This window comes from Schistocerca cancellata, chromosome 6, assembly GCF_023864275.1.
Source record: "Schistocerca cancellata isolate TAMUIC-IGC-003103 chromosome 6, iqSchCanc2.1, whole genome shotgun sequence".
Taxonomy (NCBI): Eukaryota; Metazoa; Arthropoda; class Insecta; order Orthoptera; family Acrididae; genus Schistocerca; species Schistocerca cancellata.
This window is the reverse complement of record NC_064631.1, coordinates 210,692,288-210,704,918: the sequence shown is the minus strand read 5'-3', so window position 1 is coordinate 210,704,918 and position 12,631 is coordinate 210,692,288.

Genomic DNA, 12,631 nt, shown 5'->3' with positions numbered 1-12,631 from the left:
CTCCTCATGGAGTACAATGCGGAATCTGGTTTCCGCCTCCCTGTCGTCTCTCCTCCAGATGCCGCAGTTGTTTCCGTGGCGATGCCTCTCTCTTTTGTGGTCACCTCTGACCTCCCGTCGCTGTTGTTTGCAGCGGCAACGGAGTGTTGCCGTCTTCTTCTTCTTCTACGGCGTGTCCTCTTGCCCTGGGACGCCGTTTTCGGTGCTTTGGCGGGATTTTGGCCACTGCAGGCCTGGCATCCGCGCCAGTTGGCGACGTGCTCTCCGCCGCAGCGGGCGCAGGTCGGTTGATCGTCCCTGGTGCTGGTACATGTGCGGCTGCCGTGTTGACCTCCGCACTTGACGCACCTCGCGGCGTTGCGGCAGTGCTTCGCCACGTGCCCTTCTTCCTGGCACTTGAAGCACTGTGGCTTCGTGTTCAGGTGCGGGTGGGGAGGGGGTGGGGTGGGAGAGTTTCCGGCTCCACGCGAAATCCTAGCAGCTTTCGGATGCCGAATTTATATGCGTCAGCTCAGCCAGTTCACCCACACAAAAGTCCCGCATCGACTCACGTCTATATTTGAAACTTGGTGTGTTTAGGAATTCATTCTGAAGTTGCTTTTGCTTCGCTTCATTCCATAATTTTTTCAGGAAATAGCTCTCAAACAAAGAACTCGCCTACATATGCATAACGTTACAATATCCGAATCGGACTCGCCAGCCCTCGCATGTCATGGGCACATTTTATTTTACAGAGAAATGAAATAGGGGAACTTACTTATTGTGCGACCCTCGTCAGTGGCCAATATTTAATTATTTCATTAATTTACTGATTTTCTGTTATGTGTTTGTTGCCTCCCCCCTGCCCATTATTCTATAACTTCATAATGCTGAAACACTTTTTGAAGGAGGCAGATATCCAAGAAAGATAACTTTTACGAGTATCTGGAGACAGGAAAGGTGGTAACAGACAGGGCAGCAATTTCAATTAATTGTTCGTTTTGATTTGACAGAGACTCTCCATGCCATTGTTTCATTCGTTTATCTAGTCACAAGCCCCACAAGCTGTGCCGTAGATGCAAACACGCCAGAGGAGTATCTGTGGAGAGGCTTGACAAATACGAGATCTCCAAAGCCCTATAGTTGCCTTCAGAAATGCAGTGTGTAGTTCTGTTAGATTCCCCTCGGGCACTGACGAGCCGTAATCTGTAGTTAACAGTCATGAGCAGGTGTTACTGACTGCGGGCGGATCTTTATTTTTTTGTGTATCACGAGAGTGACGAATGTTCAAATTACTTTGTATGGTTTAGGCTTGAAATGACACTTCGTGGGATGTTACAGACTGAACAGTGAACATAAGCTGCATTGTACCGTTCTCAATTGGAAACACAGCTCGCTTTACGAAGCTGTACTGAGGGTCCCGGTTTAAATATTGGGAGAGAGGTCTGCGGGAAAAAAAAGACCTATGTAAGTCATGGGGGCGGTGCAAAACATTTTTTTAAAAGTTTATTTTGTCGCTCGTCATTTGAACTTTATATTGCTTTAACTACTTTTGTCTCTACTTTCCCCTCTCAATGGAGTTATCACAAAACGGACAAGTTCTGTGTACTCAGTGGTGTGAAGATTGCCCACGTACACTGTTGTCTCTGACCTCAACGTCCATAGTAGATTCTTGTCAGAACTTCAGTGGCGGCACCGGTTTACTCAGTTCCCCCAAGGTGACGTAGTCCCCGTCCCACAACACACTTGTCGCGAAAATAATACAACCCCAGACATCATCCTAGTATCTCATCAAAGAAGTCCTGGACCCGACTGGAAGTTGCCGCCCACTCCTTCTACTGCCAATATCCTCCTCCACATCTCGCCACAATGTGCCTCCTCATAATATACGCTTCAGATTTATCCAAGTCACTTCTCATAACAATTGAAAGGTCTACTGGGAATCCATAGACACCCGTAACAGAAGCCAGCCACATGCTTTTCAGATGATGATGTATCTCTTGCCACTTCGGTCACTCAACAGGCATTGTTAAACGCCATTTCCACCTATATCACTACCAAATCCGTTCATCCTCTTACAATACTTCCAATGGCTCTACTCCTCCCATATGCGACCCGTCGCTTAATCCGCTCGTTTCTGCATGCTCGGGACATGGCTACAGTCACACACCACCGTCAGTTACAGAGACACATCAGGAATCGTCAGACACTTACTCAGTACCAGAAAACGTCGGTATTGCACCAAACATGCACCAGACTTAACGCTACACTCCCCATTAACTCCTCTGTTGTTGTTGTTGTTGTGGTCTTCAGTCCTGAGACTGGTTTGATGCAGCTCTCCATGCTACTCTATCCTGTGCAAGCTTCTTCATCTCCCAGTACCTACTGCAACCTACATCTTTCTGAATCTGCTTAGTGTATTCATCTCTTGGTCTCCCCCTACGATTTTTACCATCCACGCTGCCCTCCAATACTAAATTGGTGATCCCTTGATGCCTCAGAACATGTCCTACCAACCGATCCCTTCTTCTGGTCAAGTTGTGCCACAAACTTCTCTTCTCCCCAATCCTATTCAATACTTCCTCATTAGTTATGTGATCTACCCATCTAATCTTCAGCATTCTTCTGTAGCACCACATTTCGAAAGCTTCTATTCTCTTCTTGTCCAAACTATTTGCCGTCCATGTTTCGCTTCCATACATGGCTACACTCCATACAAATACTTTCAGAAATGACTTCCTGACACTTAAATCTATACTCGATGTTAACAAATTTCTCTTCTTCAGAAACGCTTTCCTTGCCATTGCCAGTCTACATTTTATATCCTCTCTACTTCGACCATCATCAGTTACTTCGCTCCCCAAATAGCAAAACTCCTTTACTACTTTAAGTGTCTCATTTCCTAATCTAATACCCTCAACATCACCCGACTTAATTCGACTACATTCCATTATCCTCGTTTTGCTTTTGTTGATGTTCATCTTATATCCTCCCTTCAAGACACTATCCATTCCGTTCAACTGCTCATCCAAGTCCTTTGCTGTCTCTGACAGAATTACAATGTCATCGGCGAACCTCAAAGTTTTTATTTCTTCTCCATGGATTTTAATACCTACTCCGAATTTTTCTTTTGTTTCCTTTACTGCTTGCTCAATATACAGATTAAATAGCATCGGGGAGAGGCTACAACCCTGTCTTACTCCCTTCCCAACCACTGCTTCTCTTTCATGTCCCTCGACTCTTATAACTGCCATCTGGTTTCTATACAAATTGTAAATAGCCTTTCGCTCCCTGTATTTTACCCCTGCCACCTTTAGAATTTGAAAGAGAGTATTCCACTCAACATTGTCAAAAGCTTTCTCTAAGTCTACAAATGCTAGGAACGTAGGTTTGCCTTTCCTTAATCTTTCTTCTAAGATAAGTCGTAAGGTCAGTATTGCCTCACGTGTTCCAGTATTTCTACGGAATCCAAACTGATCTTCCCCGAGGTCGGCTTCTACTAGTTTTTCCATTCGTCTGTAAAGAATTCGTGTTAGTATTTTGCAGCTGTGGCTTATTAAACTGATTGTTCGGTAATTTTCACATCTGTCCACACCTGCTTTCTTTGGGATTGGAATTATTATATTCTTCTTGAAGTCTGAGGGTATTTCGCCTGTTTCATACATCTTGCTCACCAGATGGTAGAGTTTTGTCAGGACTGGCTCTCCCAAGGCCGTCAGTAGCTCCAATGGAATGTTGTCTACTCCGGGGGCCTTGTTTCGACTCAGGTCTTTCAGTGCTCTGTCAAACTCTTCACGCAGTATCGTATCTCCCATTTCATCTTCATCTACATCCTCTTCCATTTCCATAATATTGTCCTCAAGTGCATCGCCCTTGTATAGACCCTCTATATACTCCTTCCACCTTTGTGCTTTCCCTTCTTTGCTTAGAACTGGGTTTCCATCTGAGCTCTTGATGTTCATACAAGTGGTTCTCTTATCTCCAAAAGTCTCTTTAATTTTCCTGTAGGCAGTATCTATCTTACCCCTAGTGAGATACGCCTCTACATCCTTACATTTGTCCTCTAGCCATCCCTGCTTAGCCATTGTGCACTTCCTGTCGATCTCATTTTTGAGACGTTTGTATTCCTTTTTGCTTGCTTCATTTACTGCATTTTTATATTTTCTCCTTTCATCAATTAAATTCAATAGTTCTTCTGTTACCCAAGGATTTCTACTAGCCCTCGTCTTTTTACCTACTTGATCCTCTGCTGCCTTCACTATTTCATCCCTCAAAGCTACCCATTCTTCTTCTACTGTATTTCTTTCCCCCATTCCTGTCAATTGTTCCCTTATTCTCTCCCTGAAACTCTGTACAACCTCTGGTTCTTTCAGTTTATCCAGGTCCCATCTCCTTAAATTCCCACCTTTTTGCAGTTTCTTCAGTTTTAATCTACAGGTCATAACCAATAAATTGTGGTCAGAGTCCACATCTGCCCCTGGAAATGTCTTACAATTTAAAACCTGGTTCCTAAATCTCTGTCTTACCATTATATAATCTATCTGATACCTTTTAGTATCTCCAGGGTTCTTCCATGTATACAACCTTCTATCATGATTCTTAAACCAAGTGTTAGCTATGATTAAGTTGTGCTCTGTGCAAAATTCTAGCAGGCGGCTTCCTCTTTCATTTCTTAGCCCCAATCCATATTCACCTACTACGTTTCCTTCTCTCCCTTTTCCTACACTCGAATTCCAGTCACCCATGACTATTAAATTTTCGTCTCCCTTCACTATCTGAATAATTTCTTTGATTTCATCATACATTTCTTCAATTTCTTCGTCATCTGCAGAGCTAGTTGGCATATAAACTTGTACTACTGTAGTAGGTGTGGGCTTCGTATCTATCTTGGCCACAATAATGCGTTCACTATGCTGTTTGTAGTAGCTTACCCGCATTCCTATTTTCCTATTCATTATTAAACCTACTCCTGCATTACCCCTATTTGACTTTGTATTTATAACCCCGTAGTCACCTGACCAGAAGTCTTGTTCCTCCTGCCACCGAACTTCACTAATTCCCACTATATCTAACTTTAACCTATCCATTTCCCTTTTTAAATTTTCTAACCTACCTGCCCGATTAAGGGATCTGACATTCCACGCTCCGATCCGTAGAACGCCAGTTTTCTTTCTCCTGATAACAACATCCTCTTGAGTAGTCCCCGCCCGGAGATCAGAATGGGGGACTATTTTACCTCCGGAATATTTTACCCAAGAGGACGCCATCATCATTTAATCATACAGTAAAGCTGCATGTCCTCGGGAAAAATTACGGCCGTAGTTTCCCCTTGCTTTCAGCCGTTCGCAGTACCAGCACAGCAAGGCTGTTTTGGTTATTGTTACAAGGCCAGATCAGTCAATCATCCAGACTGTTGCCCTTGCAACTACTGAAAAGGCTGCTGCCCCTCTTCAGGAACCACACGTTTGTCTGGCCTCTCAACAGATACCCCTCCGTTGTGGTTGTACCTACGGTAAGGCTATCTGTATCGCTGAGGCACGCAAGCCTCCCCACCAACGGCAAGGTCCATGGTTCATGGGGGGATTAACTCCTCTAAGTATAGGAAATTATCCATTGATAGGCAGCAACTCTATTCCTCGTTACCCACTCCTCCACAATATGGAACCCATACCTCACATCCTCAGCAACGCTTATCACTTTGTATTCCATTTCTCCGACGTCTTCATAATTCGTGATGATCATGATTTCGACTATTCCATATTCTGTACAATGTACAAAAGTACAGGCATCACTGTAGCACCACTTGCTCCTAGCTTCCGTTATTTGGACAACACTTCACAGACTGAACTGAAAAATGTCACCACAGAACATGACCAATATTACCCAAAAAACGAAACACTACTCTCGGTCACGACTGAATTACGTACTGTAATGTCACTTCCTCGGAGGAGAAATGAAAATATTCCCAATGATTTCCCCAAAACAAGTTCCAAATCCCATGCAAAATGAACAAGCAAACAAATTTCCAGTTAACACTATTATTTGGATATTAACCAGTAACTGAATCAGGAATCTAATACTTAGTAATTTATTAACATACGAAAGAAAGATAGGATTCCAGTAAAATAAAACTCAGTATTCAAAATCATAGTAAATCGCAAAATCATTATAATTAAAATTCGCAGAGTAGAACCAACATTCCCAAAGAATACTCCGTGTGAGTATTCATTGAGATTCGTGAGTAATGACTAAGTATAATTCAATCCATTGTCACTACGTTACGAGAATTAGCCGAAGCAGGTCATACTTTTGAATGCTCGTATATGTGGGCTCTATTAGATTGTTTTTTCAGAATTGATCATTGCGATGTACTATGACGCAGTGAAACGATATTTTGACTTCAAATATTGCGTTATTTAGTACTCAGATAGGGGACTTGGATATATTAGACAGAAGTGACTTTTAATTAGATAACCTGAAGTTAACACTATTTAGGAAGTGAAAACAGATAGACAATTTCATTCGTAATAACTAATGGACTATGGAACTTGGCGATAGTTACAAAGCATATAATTTATAATTCACCCCAAACACCTGGGAAAGCTTCTTCCTCACGGCTCTGTTAGGAAGTGACTAATATTGTGTAATAAACCAGCATATCATGTCAATTCACGCATTTATCATTCAAGTTTTACAGTATTATTTATAGAGATAAAGAGCTGCGATATTATTTGACTGAAGCGCTCGGCGCTTATATAGAAACTCTTTGACGTTAGGAATTAATGACACTGTTACGACTGATTATAGATTTGAGATTACAATCAGTCTATAGGGAATTTGGTGTCGCTGGAACTAATTTGAACTTATCATTAATATTTAAATAGCAATTGATAAACAATCGATTATAAACGATTTAATTACGACATTTGGTGAATTAAATTTCTCGCACAAGTCGCGAGTTCAGTTCATCAATGTTTTGTTTGTTACGTCGATACCTATACATAAGAAATAACAATCACATTGCTCTACCACTGAGTGTTAGCCAAGACTGAAGATCCGAAGGACGTTACAGTACAGACACCTAAAAGAACGTCCTTCTTCCTTGCTATTAAGCCCTATAAACATTTACAACACGATCCTCTCCACTGGCTACTATGGAGAACCTCCAAACCTCAAAAACCTGCAAAGTTTTACTTCTCTTCAAACTAAAAAAAATCCCTAGCAATACACCCTCCTATTGACCTATTAGCCTCAGTTTGGCGTTTGGCAAGGTCTATAAATCCATCCTTTCCCTGCACCTGAACCGACAATTACTCTTTCCTGTGAACCAGTGTCCCTTCCATCCCAATTTTCTGACTAGCAACTCTTATACCTCACACATCTCCCACAACATTACCTTATGAGCAGTAAATACGCAATTTTCGTATACCTTGACCTTGAACAAGCCTATGACCGTGTATGGAATTCACGTCCCGTCTTTTAAAATCCAAAACACATTCATTCCGCCGCGCGGTTTAAGGCACCATGTCACGGATTGCACGGACAACTACCTCTCACCGCGAACAACGCAAGCGCCGACGCTCTTCACGTAATGACCGAAATCAACAGCGTTACTGTAGAATTGTCAGTGCTAACTAACAAGCAACACTGGGTGAAACAACCGAAGAAATCCATGGGGTGCATACGACGAACTTATTCGTTAGGACACTGCGGTGAAATTAGGCTTTAATGGACTATAGCGGCAGACGACTGACGCGGGTGCCTTTGCTAACAGTACGACATCGCCTGCAGCGCCTCGTGACCATATTGGTTGGACCCCTCCTTTTTTCCACAAGTCTTCTCACTGATTTGATGCAGCCCGCCACGAATTCGTCTCCTGTGCCAACTTCTTCATCTCCGGGTAACACTTGCGACCTACGTCCCCAGTTATTTGCTGGATAAATTCCAATCTCTGTCTTCCTCTACAGTTTTTACTCTCTGCAGCCTCCTCTAGTACCAGGGATGTTGTTCCCTGATATCTTAATAGAGGTCCTACAGTCTTGTCCCTTTTTCTTGTCAGTGTTTTCCACACATTCCTTTCCTCGCCGATTCTGTGGACCTCCTCTTTGCATACCTTATCAGTCCACCTAATTTTCAACATTTTCACTGCCATACAACGCTGTGCTCCAAATGCACATACTCAGAAATTTCTTCCTCAAAGTAAAGTCTGTATCTGATACTAGTAGACTTCTCTTGGCCGGAATGCCGTTTTTGTCATTGCTAGTTTGCTTTTTATGTTTTCCTTGCTTCATCCGTCTTGAGGTATTTTGCTGCCTAGATAGCAGAATCCCTTAATTTCATCTACTTCGTGATCACCAAACCTGATATTAAGTTTCTCGCTGTTCGCTCTCAGTCCATATTCAATACTCATGAGACTGTTCATTCCATTCAACACATCCTGTAATTCTTCTTCACTTTCACTGAGGATAACGATGCCATCAGCGAATCTTATCATTGATATCCTTAAAACCTGAAATTGAATCCGACTCTGAAACCTCTCTTTTATTTCCGTCATTGCTTCGTCGATGTTTGGATTCAACAGTATGGGCGAAAGACTGCATCCCTGTCTTACACACTTCTTAATCCGAGCACTTCGTTCTTGGTCTTCTAATCTTATTGTTCCCTAATGGCTCTCATACATATTGTATATTAACCGTCCTTCGTATAGCTTACCCTTACTTTTCTTAGAATTTCGAACGTCTTGAGCACTTTACATTGTCGAACTCTTTTTCGAGGTCAACGTATCCTATGAAGGTGTTTTGATTTTTCTTTATTCTTGCTTCCATTTCTACCTCTCTGGTGACTCTACCTTTACTAAAACCGAACTGATTGTCATCTGACACATAGTCAATTTTCTTTTCCATTCTTCAGTATATTATTCTTGTCAGCAACTTGGACGCATGAGCTGCAGTCTTCGGAATTGCGTGGTTGATATTTTCTTGAAAGTCAGATAGTACGTTGCCAGATTCATACATTCTACACACCAACGTGAGTAGTCGTTTTGTTGCCACTTCCCCCGATGATTCTAGAAATTCTGATGGAATATTATATATCCCTGCAGTCGTATTAGATTTTATGTCTTCAAAAGCTCTTTCAAATTCTGATTCTAATACTGGATCCCCTGTCTCTTCTATATAGGCTCCTGTTTCTTTTTCTAGCACTTCAACAGACAAGTCTTCCCCCTCATAGAGGCCTTGACTGTACTTTTTCTATTTATCCGCCCTCCCTTCTATATTTAACAGTGGAATTTACATTCCTCTCTTAATGTTACCGCCCTTGCTTTTTGTTTCACCGAAGGATGTTTTGACTTTTCTGTATGCTGAGTCAGTCCTTCCGACAATCGTTTCTTTTTCGATTTCTTCACATTTTTCATTCAGTCATTTCACCTTAGCTTCATTGCACTTCCGATTTATTTCATTCCTAAGTGACTCGTTCTTCTGTATTCCTGAATTTCCCTGAATATTCTTGTACTTCCGTTTTTCATCGACCAACTGAAGTATGTCTACTGTTTCTCATGGTTTCTTTGCAGTTACCTTCTTTGTACCTATGTTTTTCTTTCCATCTTCCGCGACTACCTTTCTCAGAGTTGTCCATTTCTCGTGTGCTGAGCACACGCCCCTCCTATCCGCATCCTCATCTGGTCGGATGGTCCCGGTGGGCCACTTGTGGCCTGAAGATGGAGTGCTTCATCACTACTACATCGTGATCTGAGTCTGTATCTGTTACTGGTACGCCTCACAACACAATATATGCCTTCACAGTCTCTGCCTCACCATGATGTAATCTAAATGAAATCTCCCGGACTTTTGCAAGTGTACCTCCTCCTCTTGTGATTCTTGAACAGAGTATTCGCTATTACTAGCTGAAATTTATTGCAGAACTCAATCAGTCTTTCTCCTCTCTTATTCCTGGTACCAAGCCCATATTCTCCTGTAACCTTCCTTTTATTCCTTCCCTTACAACTGCATTCCGATCTCTCATTACTATTATATTTTCATCTCCATTTATGTACTGAACTACCTATTGAATATCTCTTGATATTTGGCTTGCGATGTCGGCATGTATGTCTGAAATATGTTCGAAGAGATTTCGCGATTGCAGCCAGTCGTCGTAAACTTCATTCCACGACATTTCGACTGGAAACCGGTCAGTCATCTTCAGGTGAGCCATCGAAGACTGACGAAGACTTTCTCCGCTACGCCTCATATTGCGCGCTGAGAGTATTGCCGCGCATGCGTCAGAGACACGGTGACACAAGGATGACACCGCGTGGCGGCAGCGCCCTCGCTGGTGGAACTGCGATCAGCTGCCTTCGGCGTTGCCGCTCGCCACACTCATCGGATTATTGTTAACCTAACCTAACCTAACCTAACCTAACCTAAGTCTTCGAGTGGAGCAAATGTCGACGGGATTCCAAGCATTTCCAGCTGGTCGCCGCTGTCACGGTTCATTAGATTTTCCTCGATGCATACTTCAACGGATTATTTTATAATGGCGGTTCAATAAGTTGTTGCTGTGGCCAAAATTAATGATTTGTTACACTCCACTGAATGTCCGTTGGAGATACGATGTTCCACAATTGCAGACTTGCTGGGTGCAGAAGGCGAGTGCAACGTTTACGTTCTCTGCAACGTTCTTCCACTGTGAGTGTTGTTTGTGCTACACGGGCTTTACCACACTGGCAAGGTATTTTATAAATTCCCGCCTTCCGCAATAACAAATTAGCCTTCGCTGGTGCCAGCAAGTCCGAAATCATAGATGGTGAGCGGAAAATCACTTTCATCTGAAAATTACTAATGATTCTCGCTATTTTGAAGGAAATAATTCTAACGAAGGGAAGAAAAGCTAGGGACTTTGTTGGGGATTCTGCTCTTTATCCACTTCCCGGTTTTTGGTTTTAGCTGAGAATGTCCTGTTATTTTGCCTGGTCGAGTATCCATTGCCTCTGAATACTGTCCGTATATGTGCAAGCTCTTTAGGCAAACTATCTGCATTCGACACTGTGTACAAGGGTTTTAAGCACACTCATAGTTTGGGATGGGTTATGGCAACTTGCAGAGTGCGAACATAAATCAGTATGAGTGGGCTTACGATAAACATAATGTTCCAGAGAGCCGTCACTCTTCCGTCGAATCAAAACATCCAGGAATGGGAGACAACAATCTTTCTCCAATTCCATAGTAAATCGAATGTTCTCACGAATGGAGTTAAGATGATGCAAAACTTCATAACTTATCTTCTCTGTGGGGCCACACTATGAAAGTATCACCCACGCATCTCCAAAAAACAGTTGGCTTAAGAACCGCGGATTCAATTGGTATTTCCTAAAAATCCTTCATAACAGAGTTAGTCACCACGAGAGACAAGGGGCTGGCCATGGCGAGGCCGTCAATCTATTCAAAATATTCTTCGTTAGACACAAAATACGTTGAGGAAAGAGTGTGCCGAAACAAAGCAGTGCTGCCCGAGTGAAATTGTTACCAATTAGTGCCAAAGAATCAGCAAGAAGTACCTTCGTAAAAAGAGATACTGCAACAAAACTCACTCAAAGATCCGAATTACTTAGGTGGAGAGCCTCCAGTGTGTTGAAAAAATAGGCCGAGTTTCGTATACGGGGTGGACATTTGCCAGCCAATAGTCTCAACAAGAAAGCAAGATGTTTGGCTAAATCATGTGTGGTGTCAATATTACGCACTATAGGCCGTAAAGGAAGACCATCTTTGTGTAGTTTAGGAAGACCATACGGTCTTGGTCGTACGCTGCCATGTGGTCTTAAACGCTTAATGGTCTGTGGAGGTAACGAGGAAGAATTCAGCAGTTTACACGTCTTATGTTGCACACATTCTGTAGGGTCGTGATCACTATTCCTGTACGTAGTATCACTAAGTAGACCTAAAATCTTCTCGAAATACAAGCTGGGAGGGAAGAAAACAACTGAGTTACCTTTACAAGCCTTTTGCACCACTACGTCCGGATCCTCTCGGAGATTTGTAGTGCAGCCCTTTCTTCAGAGGTTATATTACTGTGTTGAGAAGAAGCTTTCAGTATCCACTGTAAGGCGTCATACAGCTTCATAAACACAACTCACAAAACTTCTCAGGCGCAGTGCACTTGCCGTAGGTGCACAGTTGTGTCCTTTATCCAATACAGACAGTGTCGCATCGTCCAAATTCTTCTCCGTGAAGTTAACAACGGAGCATTGTGTAGTTATTCCCTGTGGCGACGGCTGTTATGGCACCAAACGATCAAATTTTGACATCTGCCGACAACTTGCATCTTTCTATATAATCAAGCTTGGCTGAAGTCACTCCACCAACCCAATCCCATGATACAGGAGAGAGAGAAGTGCTGCAATCTTCAGAAGTATGTAAAACACTTCTTCTGAAATGGCATTCAACCTTCGTCTCGAGTAACAAATTCTCTCCTTAACAATAGCATGACGGGCCTCCTCCGTTATCTTCCGTGCAGTGGCAGTCTTAATAAAATGTGACACTCCGTCAAATCTCTTTTGTGGGATATGTTTCGAAACAAGGCGCAACACACAGTCCCGCATAACATTAGTTATAGCAGTGCAGAGATTCCTTCCGTTTCTTGTTCTCGTTGCGTATGATGG